Here is a 12,616-nt window from a genome sequence, read left to right on the forward strand (position 1 = left end):
TGTCTTATTATGATGTTAATCTTAAGCCTCCACTTTATATTAAATCAATATTTTTGAGCACCTAGTCATACGAAGAACCAACGTTATCACATATATAAGAACCAGCTTTCTAGAGGCAACAACCTACTATAGCTAAGAAGATCTATATTTTGTACATTTTTAAACTGATATCTTTGGCATTGTCCTTAATTCAAACTTCTTTAAGTATCTTTTTGCAACTATTCAGAAGCCTAATTTATTCAACTAAATTCTCATCCATACACAACACAATAACTTCATCTTCATTCAATTTCAATGTACCCATGTATTTTATGTATAGTTGATACTCATTTATTTTGTGTATGCATGTTTTAACCAAGTACAAGTATTCATTGAATTTCATTTATAATTTCATGCTTTGTCTCAACCTCTTAATTTTAATTGAATCAGTAGGAATTTCTATTCAAGAAACCACCTTTTGTAGGTTACTATAGTTGAAGTTCCATATGTAATCAAATCCACTATTTGACCTTGGTAAAATCTCCTTTGGAATATCAACTTCCCTATTTCACATGGCTTCAATAATTTTTTTTGGAATTTTCTATTGTTCTTGACTTAATTGCCTATTAAACATATTCTGGAGCTCAAAATGCCAAATTTGTTTTGTGCCACACCATTAAATTTTAGTTCCTGGGATTTATATATTTGAGAGCTAGAACTATTCTTTAGCACCCAATGCACTACAACTTGAAATTTAATTATCTGGGGGGGTTTGTAAAAGGTTCCTATACAAAATCACTAGAGGCCTAGACATATTTAAGCTATTGAGCCCTTATAAAATAAGCCCCTAGCATGACTCTCAATGTTTTTCCAATGTCATCTATTTATGTCATTATTTTCCACATGGAAGTCGCTAAATGGTGCCATGTGTCATTGACATTTGAACCACTTGGCTATCATAAACTCCAAAAACACTTGTCATGTGTCACACTCCTAAGGTGTGATGGGAATGAGAAATTTTTGGGTTAGCCAAAATCCCCTTACTTAAAGAAATTGATCCTTAAGAATATGGGTTATGGCCCACAATGCCTATCGGAAGTGTATTGAGGCTATAAGCCTTTAAAACCATGGACCATACATTAGAATTGAAGCCACCACACTATCAGGTCCAATATAACTATCGAGAGCTTTTTCCCCATCAGAGGCATTACACATAGGCGTTTAAGCCTTAAATCCTTCGGCCACACATATATTGGAACTATACAGCATAAAAAATGAAATCCCACTATGAACCCATGGGCCAAAATTTAAATACTATAAGTCCACACCTATCTCTATCGTCCGGTCCATCTCCCTCTTGCTGTATTATCGTTCTGATGCCTACACATCTGATCTCTAAAATTTTGATCCAATAGAGCTCTAATCGCTGACCGGCTTATTGCCAACATCGGATTATCAACACCGGCACATCGATAAGGTCCAAATTCTGACTTCCCCAACCGCTGATCACCACAACCCTCGATTGTTGATTGGCCTATTGATGATATCTCTTGTCAGATGTCAACACTTCACTGTCCCTTTATAAAAATGATCCACCGATGTGATGAAGGGAAATCATCAGGATTGTTGATCCAAAATCCACTAAGCCTATCAGAAGCGTTCTAGGCTTTAAGCCTTTTAAATTATAATCATGGACTTACATTAGAATCAGAGCCAGCACGTATATCGAGTCCAATATAACTATCAGGAGCTTTTTCCCCATTTATTGGAGGCTTAACATATCGACGTTCAACCTTAAATATTCAGGCAACACCGATTTCAAAATACACGAGGAATACTATGAAAATAGCGCTCCGAACCCATGGGCCGGACTTCAAATATTATAAGTCTGTGCCTATCTTTGTATTGGGTCCATTCCTTCAACCCTTCTATAGTTCTCCACCTCTGATCACCAAACCTCCCCTTCTCCGATCGGTCGATACCCGATTTCCGATCGGCCATCGGTCATTGGCGATATCGCAGTCGTTCATTCCATTACCACTCATCCCTTTCCCTTCCGATATGTGATCATTGATTGCACTTAAGCCGTCGATCTGGACCATCGATTTGACGGTTGCGATTTGATCGCATATCGTTATCTCTATGATTCAACTGCCCATTCCGATAACTCGATAAGAGTTCTTCCGATGTGATAAGGGATCTGGACAGTTGATCATTTGATCTAACGGCTCCTGTGTGTTCTCGGTCATTCCTCTTTAACTTAGTCCCGATTGTCTTTTTGGGGGGATTTCTGCGTTAAACGCAGTTCTGACATAGTCTCTACCATTCACGCGTAGCTTCTATTTGTATCTCTGTGCCGCCATCGATCCTTTCCATGATCGATGGTCGGTCAACCTACAATATATTAACACACTTATAAATGTTGCTTTCAAGCCATTAACACACGTATATATATGAAATGCAAATAGACGCATAGTTCAACATAAACACACATATATTCTATTATATACAGAGCATGATTACAATTTTAAGGCATTTTAGCCTGAGGAAAAACCCTCCTTTCAACTACATCTTGTCTATCTATATCACTTTGTATATCCTCCCTCCATCTATATGAATGCGTAGGTTTGTATGTATATAATAGAAGTGCTGGATCGGATCACTATGAAGGATCCAATCACATCCCCTCCTTGATTTTATCCATCAAAAGCCCTAAAGCTCCATAATTCATCCATATGTGTATAACACATGGCAGATTGAAATAATAACAAGTCTTTGAGACTTATCCATTCCATCTTTTAAATTTTTTTTAAAACAATTTTTTCCTTGCTTTGCTCCATGGTCCATGCTGTCCTCTCTTTGCTCGTCTTTGGATTCCTCCCTTTGTCTAAGGGTGTTGGATGCTCCTGCATCAGACTCCTGAGACACAAAAATTTTATGACCTCCTGGTCATATGCTTCTTCTTGTCCTTATCAATTCTACACATTGCATTTCTTCTTCAGTGGAACTGCCTTCATGGTCTTCTATGAGCTGGAACAAAACCTTTGCAGTAATAGTCTCCTTCTGCTACATGATACCTCACCAAGCCCTCCTCACTTGATCTTTTGGCATGCTTAATTTTCTCTCCTCTGGAACCATATGAGCACTCCATGCTCTAGGTTCGCTGCAATCTTCTATCCAACATCAAAATCTCGAATGAAAACCCAATTTCATTTAAAAGATTTAATTATTCATGGACGTGTAGACTTCACACACAAAGATGTTCAATGCCAAATACCACTCTTTTTTATTCTTGTTGAGGCATTATCACATAAAAAAAGTCGGAAATAACTCAAAGTGCCATTGAGTTTCATGTTGTTGATTCATTATCTAATAGGCATTATTTATTTGGTCGCTAGCTAGGGGTGTTATTCATTTTACAAAGGTGCAATGTTTTCTGATTTCCTTGGCACTTTGATGGAGCACTTTGATTTCTCCCATCTTATGGATCGAGTTTTTTAAATTGTCAAAAATGTTGGAAATGTTGAGAAACTAAAACACACAATTCACTGAAACAAATGAGTTGCGGCTCTTTTATTGATCACACAGAACTTGATACTTACAATAAACCTGGTGAAGGGTATTTAAACTTTTCGACTGGAACCTCACCTAAAATATCTTGACATGCAAACACATGCAATCACACACTAAAAGTTGTCTATCAGTTAACTCGACTTGACTCAACACATCTTTTGCAAACACATCTTTTTCTAATGAATTAGTAAATATATCAGCCAATTGATCGCTATATTTACAAGGCTTCAAGTGAACCTCTCCATTGCTCACAAGTTCTTTAATAAAGTGATATCTAGTATCAATATGCTTGTTATTTTGATGAAACACACAGTTCTTGGATAATGAAATCACTGAGTTGTTGTCGCAATATATTGTTGTTGATACTTGTTGTTTCTACTTGAGTCTATCAAATAATCTTCTTAACCACACTACTTGACATGTTGGTGATGCTATTACTACATATTTTTCTTCTACTGATGAAAGTATCACAATGGGTTGCTTCATATATGCCCATGAAATCACACCCAAAAGATGGAACAAAAATACAGAAGTTCTCTTCTTATCATCCAAACTTCCTACAAAATCACTATCTATGTATCCAATCAAATCCCTTTTTCTGTGCTTTGCATACATTATGCCACAATCTCTAGTTCCTATTATGTATCTCAAAATTCTTTTTCCTACACTCCAATGTGTTCTTTTTGGAGTCTCCATAAATCTGGAAATCAAACTTACTGCTTGCATGATATCTGGTCTTTTAGCTGTGAGATACATGAGGCTGCCAACCAATCTTTTGAATAGGGTTGGATTGACATTTGTTCTTTCATCATCCTTGCTTAACTTTGTACCAGTTGCAACTAGTGTACGGACAGGTTTTCAATTTTCCATCCTGAATCTTTTCAACAAATTTTTGCCATATTTATTTTGACAAATAAAAATTCCTTTTTCAGATTGCCAAACTTCTATGCCGAGAAAATATTTCATGAGACCAAGATCTAACATCTCAAATTATTTCATCATGGCTGATTTAAATTCATCTAACTCAAAATCACATGTAAAAACCATGTCATCAACATATAAGCAAACAATAAAGGTTTGTCCATGTTCATTTACCTTTGTGTACAAGGTAGGCTCAATGTTGCTTCTACAAAATCCATTCTTAATCATGTAGTTGTCGATTCTACTCTACCAAGCTCTAGGCACTTGCTTTAATTCCATAGAGCACTTTCTTCAACCTGTAAGTTACGTTCAAATTCATAACCTGGAGGGTGCTGCACATAAATTTCTTCTTCTAGAATTCCATTCAAGAAGGCTGATTTCACATCCATCTGATATACTTTCCACTTGTCTTGATATATTGTGGTTAGAATTGCTCTTATAGTATCCAATATAGCTATCAGAGCAAACATTTCTCCAAAGTCTATTCCTGGCTACTTTGAGAATCCTTTTGCTACAAGTCTAGCTTTAAATATATCAATTTCACCTTTCTCATTCAACTTTCTCTTGTACACCCACTTTACACCAATGAGATTTTTGTCCTTTGGTAAATCAATCAAATCTCATGTATCATTCTTTTCAATAGCTTCAATTTTTTAATCCATGGCTTGCACCCAATTTTAATCTCTGATTGCTTCTTCAGATGAAGAATGTTGGAATGACAACAATGCAAAATTTGAACTAGCATCCAAATCATCATAGATATCCTTCAGAATTCTCATCTTTTTCTTACCATTGCTTGATTCATCACCTGATTAACTGTTGGGAGAATCTCGATCTGTTGATCTGCTTGAAGATCCATGCTACTCTGAAAATCTTGGAGTCCTTATTGGTGTGTCTTTGTTTGGTGTCTTCACCTATGATTCTTGTTGCTCCTTTTCTGCTACATCATCTTCTTCCATGAGTGGCACTTGCACATCAACTGGTTTTTCTACAATTCCATTCCACCACTCTTGTTCTTTGAACACAACAACTCTGCTAATTATGGCCTTCTTTGTAATAGGGTTATACAATTTGTAAGTTTTTTATTTCTGACTATAACCAGTAAATATGCATTTTTCACTTTTATCATCCAATATGCCTCTTCGCTCTTTAGGCACATGTGCATAAGCTACACATCCAAATACTTTGAGATGAGATATGCTGCAATACACACGTGACCATCCTTGATTTGGTACTCTGCTCATCGCACTCTTTGTAGGAGATATGTTGATCACATAAATAACATATGCAACTGCTCCTTCCCAATACTCATTAGACAAGTTTCTTCCTTTCAACATCCTTCTTACCATGTTCTTAATTGTCCTATTCTTTCTCTCTGCTACACCATTCTATTGTGGTGTGTACCTGGTTGTAAACTGTCTTCTTATTCCATGCTTCTTGCAGTAATCATTGAATGCCTTTGAGTCATATTCTCCACCACGATCTGACCTCAATGCCTTGATTTCTCAATCACTTTGGTTTTCTGCTTACGCTTTCAATTCTTTGAACTTTGCAAAAGTGTGAGACTTCTGCTTCAGGAAGTAAACACAAGTCTTCTACTATAATCATCAATGAAAGAGAGGAAGTAACAACTTCCACCAATCGACTGTGTCCTCATAGGTCCACACAAGTCTGTATGCACTAACTCAAGAGTTTGCTTTGTTGTGTATGCAATTCCCTTTGGAAAACTTTCACGGTGTTGTTTTCCTAAGATGTAACACTGACAAGTACTAGCAGGTTCTTTGATGGGAGGTAATCCTCTGACCATCTATTTCTGCTGCAACAATTTTAAACGACAAATGTACAAGTGTCCACATCGAAAGTGTCATAACCAATAATCATCAAAACATGCAATTGTAAAAGAACTTACCTAATCACTGTAATTCATAATTAGAGGAAAGATTATGTTCCTCGTCATCTGCACAATCACTATCAACTGCTTACTTTGGGGCTTGTTATATATAAAACACTCTTGACCTTGAAATATAACTCTGTATCCTTTCTGTGTCAATTGATCAAGACTTATCAAATTATGTTTGATACTAGGAACATAATATACCTATGAGATTGTCTTCGTCTCCCCATGTTTGGTCAGAATGTTGACCACTCCTTTGCCATCTACTTCCATAAAATTGTCAATCCCCAACTTTAACTCTATTTTCACAGATTAATCAAAATTTGCAACAAAATCCTTGTTACCTGTCATGTGGTTACCGTAACCACTGTCTAACAGCAACATATTATGAGAAGGTTCGTGCATGGTATGGTAAGCTAGGACCATGGAGTTAGTACTCTCTGTAGCGACATTAGCTCTTTGGTTCCCTTGATCAGCTATCTTCTTGCTACAATCACGAGCATAGTGACAAAATTTATTGCAGTAATAACATTTCACCTTTGATTTGTCAACTCTTTGATTATTGTTGAAGCTTTTGTAGTTGTTTCCACTTTTATGTTCATGCTCTTCTTGACCATCTCTTTGACCACCATATCTTTTGCTTCGTCCTCTGCCTCTCGATCTACTTCGGCCTCGACCTCTGTCTCTTGAAATAGAAATCTAACTTTTGAAAGTGGTCTCTAAAGTGGAATCCTTATTTCTGTCTATCCTTGCTTCATGCAATAGAAGTGATCTCATCAATTCAGCAATTATTAATGATGCCAAATACTTTGCTTCTTCTATGGCTGCTACCGCAACATCAAATTTAGTAGACAAAGATATGAGGACCTTCTCAACCACTGTTTGATTTTTAATTTTTTCACCATAAATCTTAACTAATTTATGATAGTTATGACCTGATTCATGAAAGAATCAATGTCCTTTGTCTCTTTCATCTCTAGACTCTCAAAATATCTCCTAGTATTATGCTACTTAACAATATTGACTTTGGCCATACCTGTATAGTTTGTCTCCAAAGTATCCCATGCTACTTTTGCTGAGGACGTGATCATAATATTATGGAACACTACTCGGTCCACTCCCTGCTGGATAAGCTGCAATGCTTGCGCATTCTTCTTTTTGTATGTATTCCATTGCTCTCTCTTTGCATTAGTGAGAGCTTGTGCTTTTGCGTCATCCTTAGGTTCTGAAAACCCAAACTCGACATAATCCCAAACATCATGTGCTTGCAAAGAGATCTCCATCTTAATGGCCCACACATCATAATGTTTCCCTGTAAATGGTGAAAACTAGTGTTGGAAATTTGAGAAAGCCATCTTTCCTCAAAATTCTCTTCAAAACCCTAAAATTCTCTTTTATATAAACTTTGCAAAAAAAAGTCAACAAACCCCTTTTGTATAAAACCCTTATCTCGTTTTTTCTTTATATAAAAAAATTGATATGTAAAATAACTTTAATACATAAACTTTTTATAATTATTTTTTTATATAAAAAAACTATTAATATAATTTATTTTTTATAAAAAAAACTTTAATAAAAAAACCCACTCAATGATATAATGGCTTTCGGACAACTTTACACACCGTAAAAAAAAGAAATTCGTATAAATTTTGTTTCATAGTAATGGTCACCGAAAAAGTGAGCCACGTGACTTAAAACAAAACAGCGTGCGTTGCTCCCCCAACACTAAATAAACTATGCGGTTTTCGTTGCTCCCCCAACACTAAATAAACTGCGCGGTTTTTTATACTATTTTATAGTAATGAGGTGCGAAATTTTAGTACAATCTAATTTTCAAAAAAAATTGCGAGCTTTCATTTTTGGGTGTTGTTCTTACCGGCTCGCTGTACCATGGCTGCGTCGGCACCAGGATCTTGTGATTCCTTTTTAGTTCGGATATCTGCGGCTGTTCTATTAAAAAGTATTTAATTTTTTTGACTAAGCATAAAATTTCTTGACATGCAACTACGTGCAATCACATACTAAAAAATCATGTATCACTTAACTCCTTGATTTAACACTCTCATACTCACTTATCTTACTTATCTTACTCTATGAGTATAGCCAAACCCTCATAGAATAGTAATTATCTCATTTTAACCCAAAAAAACTATTCTCCTTGCACTGTTTCTCAACGATTATTTACTATTATTTTTAAAATATAATGGGTAAGAAGCGCAGCATCTGATTGGAAGAGTCCTCTGTGCGATTTCAGATTACTGAAATAATCACTATCAAAGGTGAGGGGGTTCCCACGATCCATTGGCACTATGGTTGTGTTGTCCGCTAAGCTTTTGCACTTATGTTTGACCTCGTTTGCGTAGGACTTGTCCAGAGAAGGGTCCATGTCCCCTTTCCCGGTGAAATTGTATTCTGTTGCTGAAAGAATTGCAGTGCCTGATTCCGATAGCATGCGCCCCTGCAGCAGTAGACGATCAAAATCTAATTTGTTATATAGGGTAGCAGAATTGCGGGATGGAGGGAAGAGTTAACTTACACTAGTAAAAACATATTTTTAGGTTTAGACCTACCGGATAGAACTACTAGGTTTTAACGTTAAGTCCATTGGGGGCAAAAAGGGAAGGAATATTGTTCCTCAACTTCTTTTGCCCTGGATATCCTTCCGTCCCTGCGACCAGTCTTTACATCCCAGTACGGTCCTTTACTCTGCATACATATCGTCAAATGTAAAAACTCTGCAACTCAATGATACCTTAGAATTACTAGCGGATGAGATAATTTCAACTCGTCTAATTACCTGGATGATCTGGATTTCGAGAATATGATCTACGGTTCCTGGATTTTGAGAATAAAGTTTGTGGATTTTGAGAATATGATTTAGATTGTAGATTTCGAGAATATTTTAAATTGTTATGAATTTTAAGATCAGAATTTCTAGAATACAATGAAAGGATTGTGAATTTCTAAAATACGATCTAGATTATAGATTTTAAAACTATTCTATAATATAAATTTTAAGAATATTTTGAATAAGGGTGAGATCTCTCCTATTCCAAAATATTTTGCATATCAAGAATCAAGATAACTTCCGTGTTTCCGATCTTAAACACATGAAGATGAACCCGAAGAAAGGGCAGATTAGTATTCATGCGAGTGCAAGATAAAAAATGTATATATTACCGCAACAACAGCATCTCCAGCAGCAAGTGAGACAATGTCTGCACAAGACACCACACCTGGACATATTTTTTCTATTTCAGCGTTGGCATCGTATATAAGTTCAAATCCACGAAGGGTGAGATTGGGAATTGCATTATTTTCCGTAGAGTTTAACAGAACCGATCGATCGCAACCCTGCAGTAACACGCAGTGTTAAATTCAGTAAATTTGCTGGTACCAATAAATATAATTGATAAACATATATCTTCACAAATACATACCCTGACAAAGGAATCGTGAAAATGCATCCTCAGAAGAGGAGCCGCCAGAGTTTCATCTTTCTTTATGTATTTCCTTACTACATTTTCAACAGTGCTCTCGGCCGATGGCCAACAACTTTTGTAGAAATCATACTGAGATATCCAGCCTCACACCATGTCAATGAAAGTAAGAATGCAACTACCAACAAAACGACAATATTGGCAACAAATGCCTTACTCGTCATCTCACACTTTCAAGTCTGAAATACCTTTCTTTTTCAAAAAAAAAAATCAGAGATTTTCTCTTGACTCTACTACCAGAAATGAATTTAGAGCACCTGTCCTTGACCAAAGATCAGGACAACTGTTTGGGAAATAAGAATTGCAATTGCCATTAACCGCTCCTCCAACATGTTAGGACGCAGTGAAAACAATATTAGATTTAAAAATATATTCTATATTTTTTATGGGAGCTCTACACTTCTTTTAAAACACAGTTTAAAACAGAAGTCAAAAGAAAAATATTAAATTCCATAATACAAATTATAACTCGGCCGTCTTTGGTGTTATGTAATGGATAAAGGATAATTTTTTCTTCAAAATATATATATATATATATATATATATATATATATATATCCACACGAGTGTGTGGAATTCGAATGGACAAAAGCAGTCCAAGAGACCTTGGGATCTGAATCCCAAGAGTCACGTATTGTACTATAATTGTGTATCTTATGTTAATAAAAAAATGTACTGAATGATTTATCTTTCCTATTGTCTTGCTATCCATGTGTGTTTAACATGGTATCGGAGCCACTTGTTTTTCTGTGGCCTGTTATGTGCATTTCATGTCAATCCTGGCCCTCTGCCATATAACGCATCTGTCCAAAACGGTTTATTGACTGCGCACTCTGACATATTAAATGTTGAACGTTTGTCTGTGCCTCTACCCTTGAACGTTAATGCATTGATTAACTTCTGCATATGCTCTCTGCTCTCTATCCATTTTCTCTGCGCATCTGACAAACCTGCTCTCTGCTCTCGATCCGTTTTTCTTGAGTACGCTGACATATCAGAGCTGCCCCTCTGACCTGACAACGCATCTGCGCATCCGTTTTTCTGCTGCCTCTCCACAACGTGTACACCAGGAAAGCCAGGGATGGTCAAGGCGCGGTATTTGGTGGAAAAACTCAAATTCTCCTCTAAAGCGGCTGATTGAAGTTTATTCACGGGTAATGTTTGAGCTACTGTCTTTTTCATCGTAGAATTGAAAGTTCAAGAAACGCAGTATTAAGTCCAAGGGTAAGAACTTCTTTCTCTTTGTTTCTGGAACTCTTAACGATCTGTTGACTGCAACATGAGCTGTTCCATCTGGTCGGATTCTTGAAAGCCGTAGGTTATGGTTATAGCTTCGAATCTGGCCTGCGATTTCCCTCGGGGTAGAACGGTGGTATTGACAGCATTCACAAAAGTTGATTGCTGACCGCGCCTCCATAATCCAGTTATTTATATAACTTGGAGAATAAATTTGCCAAGGGAATAGGATTTTGGAAGTTTTATTATGTGATTTCTGTTAATGTTGGTCTCTGAAATGGAATTTGGGATTTTTCATGAGTTTATTATGAAATAGAACGGAGGTATCAGTTGCTGGCGGAGCAATCCTTGTCATATGATTTATCTGAGTCTGTTTGATATTGTCATACTCGGGGCGTAGCTTAAGCTGTTCTTTCTTTGTCAATTAAGCCTCCGCTGTAGCACAATCTGAAAAATTGTTGTCCGTGGCCTGAAATTTTGCTATGGCGTGGCATTTGAGATTTTGGTGTCTATTACGGCGGTGGCCATTATTGTCGTTGCCCTGAAGAAGAACGTGTGACACGGGAAAGCTGAGTCCGATTTGGCTTCTTGAGAGTTACGGTCTTCAGACGGAGGTGGTTCTTCTGTAGTAGTGAAATTACGCAGAGGAAGCAAGCGAGAAGATGCTTTCATTTATATTTGTATGTTGGTTTATATAGGGAGCTGTTTAAACAAAATCCTTCGGCGTTGTATCAATACCGTGGATCCTGGAATATGCTTTACTAGTGTCCGCCCTTCAAAAAAAAACCGGCGGACCCAAATTGTGAACTCAAGTGCTAAATATTGACGAAGAGTATAAAAAATCTTCTGCACTGCCTATTGACCTTCTTGTATGTAAATTTTGATGCCAAAAAAAAAAAAAAACTTAGCTTAGGCCGTCCGCGGATGAAGCTGGTGGTTGAGATTTCTCCACGTGGAATCATGGGTAGAGGAATGTTCCAGCATGTGCCAAGACGGTTCGGTGAATAAATTTGGTCAAATGTTGACATGTCTCATCGCCATTTTGGTGGGTGTGAATGCCCTTGTTCGTGATTTGCTACTTTCCTGAGCTGGTACACATGTTTCCAGATTCAATGAATGGTTGCTGAAGATTCAATGAAATTTTGTGAACTGGAGCCCAAGGGAAAGCATGTATTGATCACTGCCATCTACTGTCCAAGAATACCGCTGTCCAAGAGACATCTGCGGCGGCAACGAAGAGGCACAGGGACAACCTCGGTCTTGAAGTCCAAGAGACATCCGCAGTAGCAACGAAGATGGCTGACAGTCTCACATCAAATCTATAACTTTGAATTCATTAAGCTTAATATCTCAAATACATTCGAATTAATTATAATTTGTTCAAGCTGCTGGATGTAATACGTCTCCATTCAAATTTAGAAGAAAACGTCTTTGCTTCATTTTTGAGACCAGATGTATCATGAGATCCACTATTTCAATTAAGAGGCTTTTGTGTGGCTGAAGTGAAGCCGAG

The 12,616-nt window shown here is 36.9% G+C and overlaps 1 pseudogene; it reads right to left on the reverse strand.

The window, feature by feature from the left end:
• Positions 1-8,537: 8,537 nt before the first annotated feature.
• On the reverse strand, positions 8,538-10,181 carry LOC149202292 (peroxidase 3-like; annotated as a pseudogene).
• Positions 10,182-12,616: the final 2,435 nt, after the last annotated feature.

This window comes from Pinus tabuliformis, chromosome 2_1 (genome assembly GCF_031772625.1).
Source record: "Pinus tabuliformis cultivar Carrire ecotype Pingquan chromosome 2_1, CPIR1, whole genome shotgun sequence".
NCBI lineage: Eukaryota > Viridiplantae > Streptophyta > Pinopsida > Pinales > Pinaceae > Pinus > Pinus tabuliformis.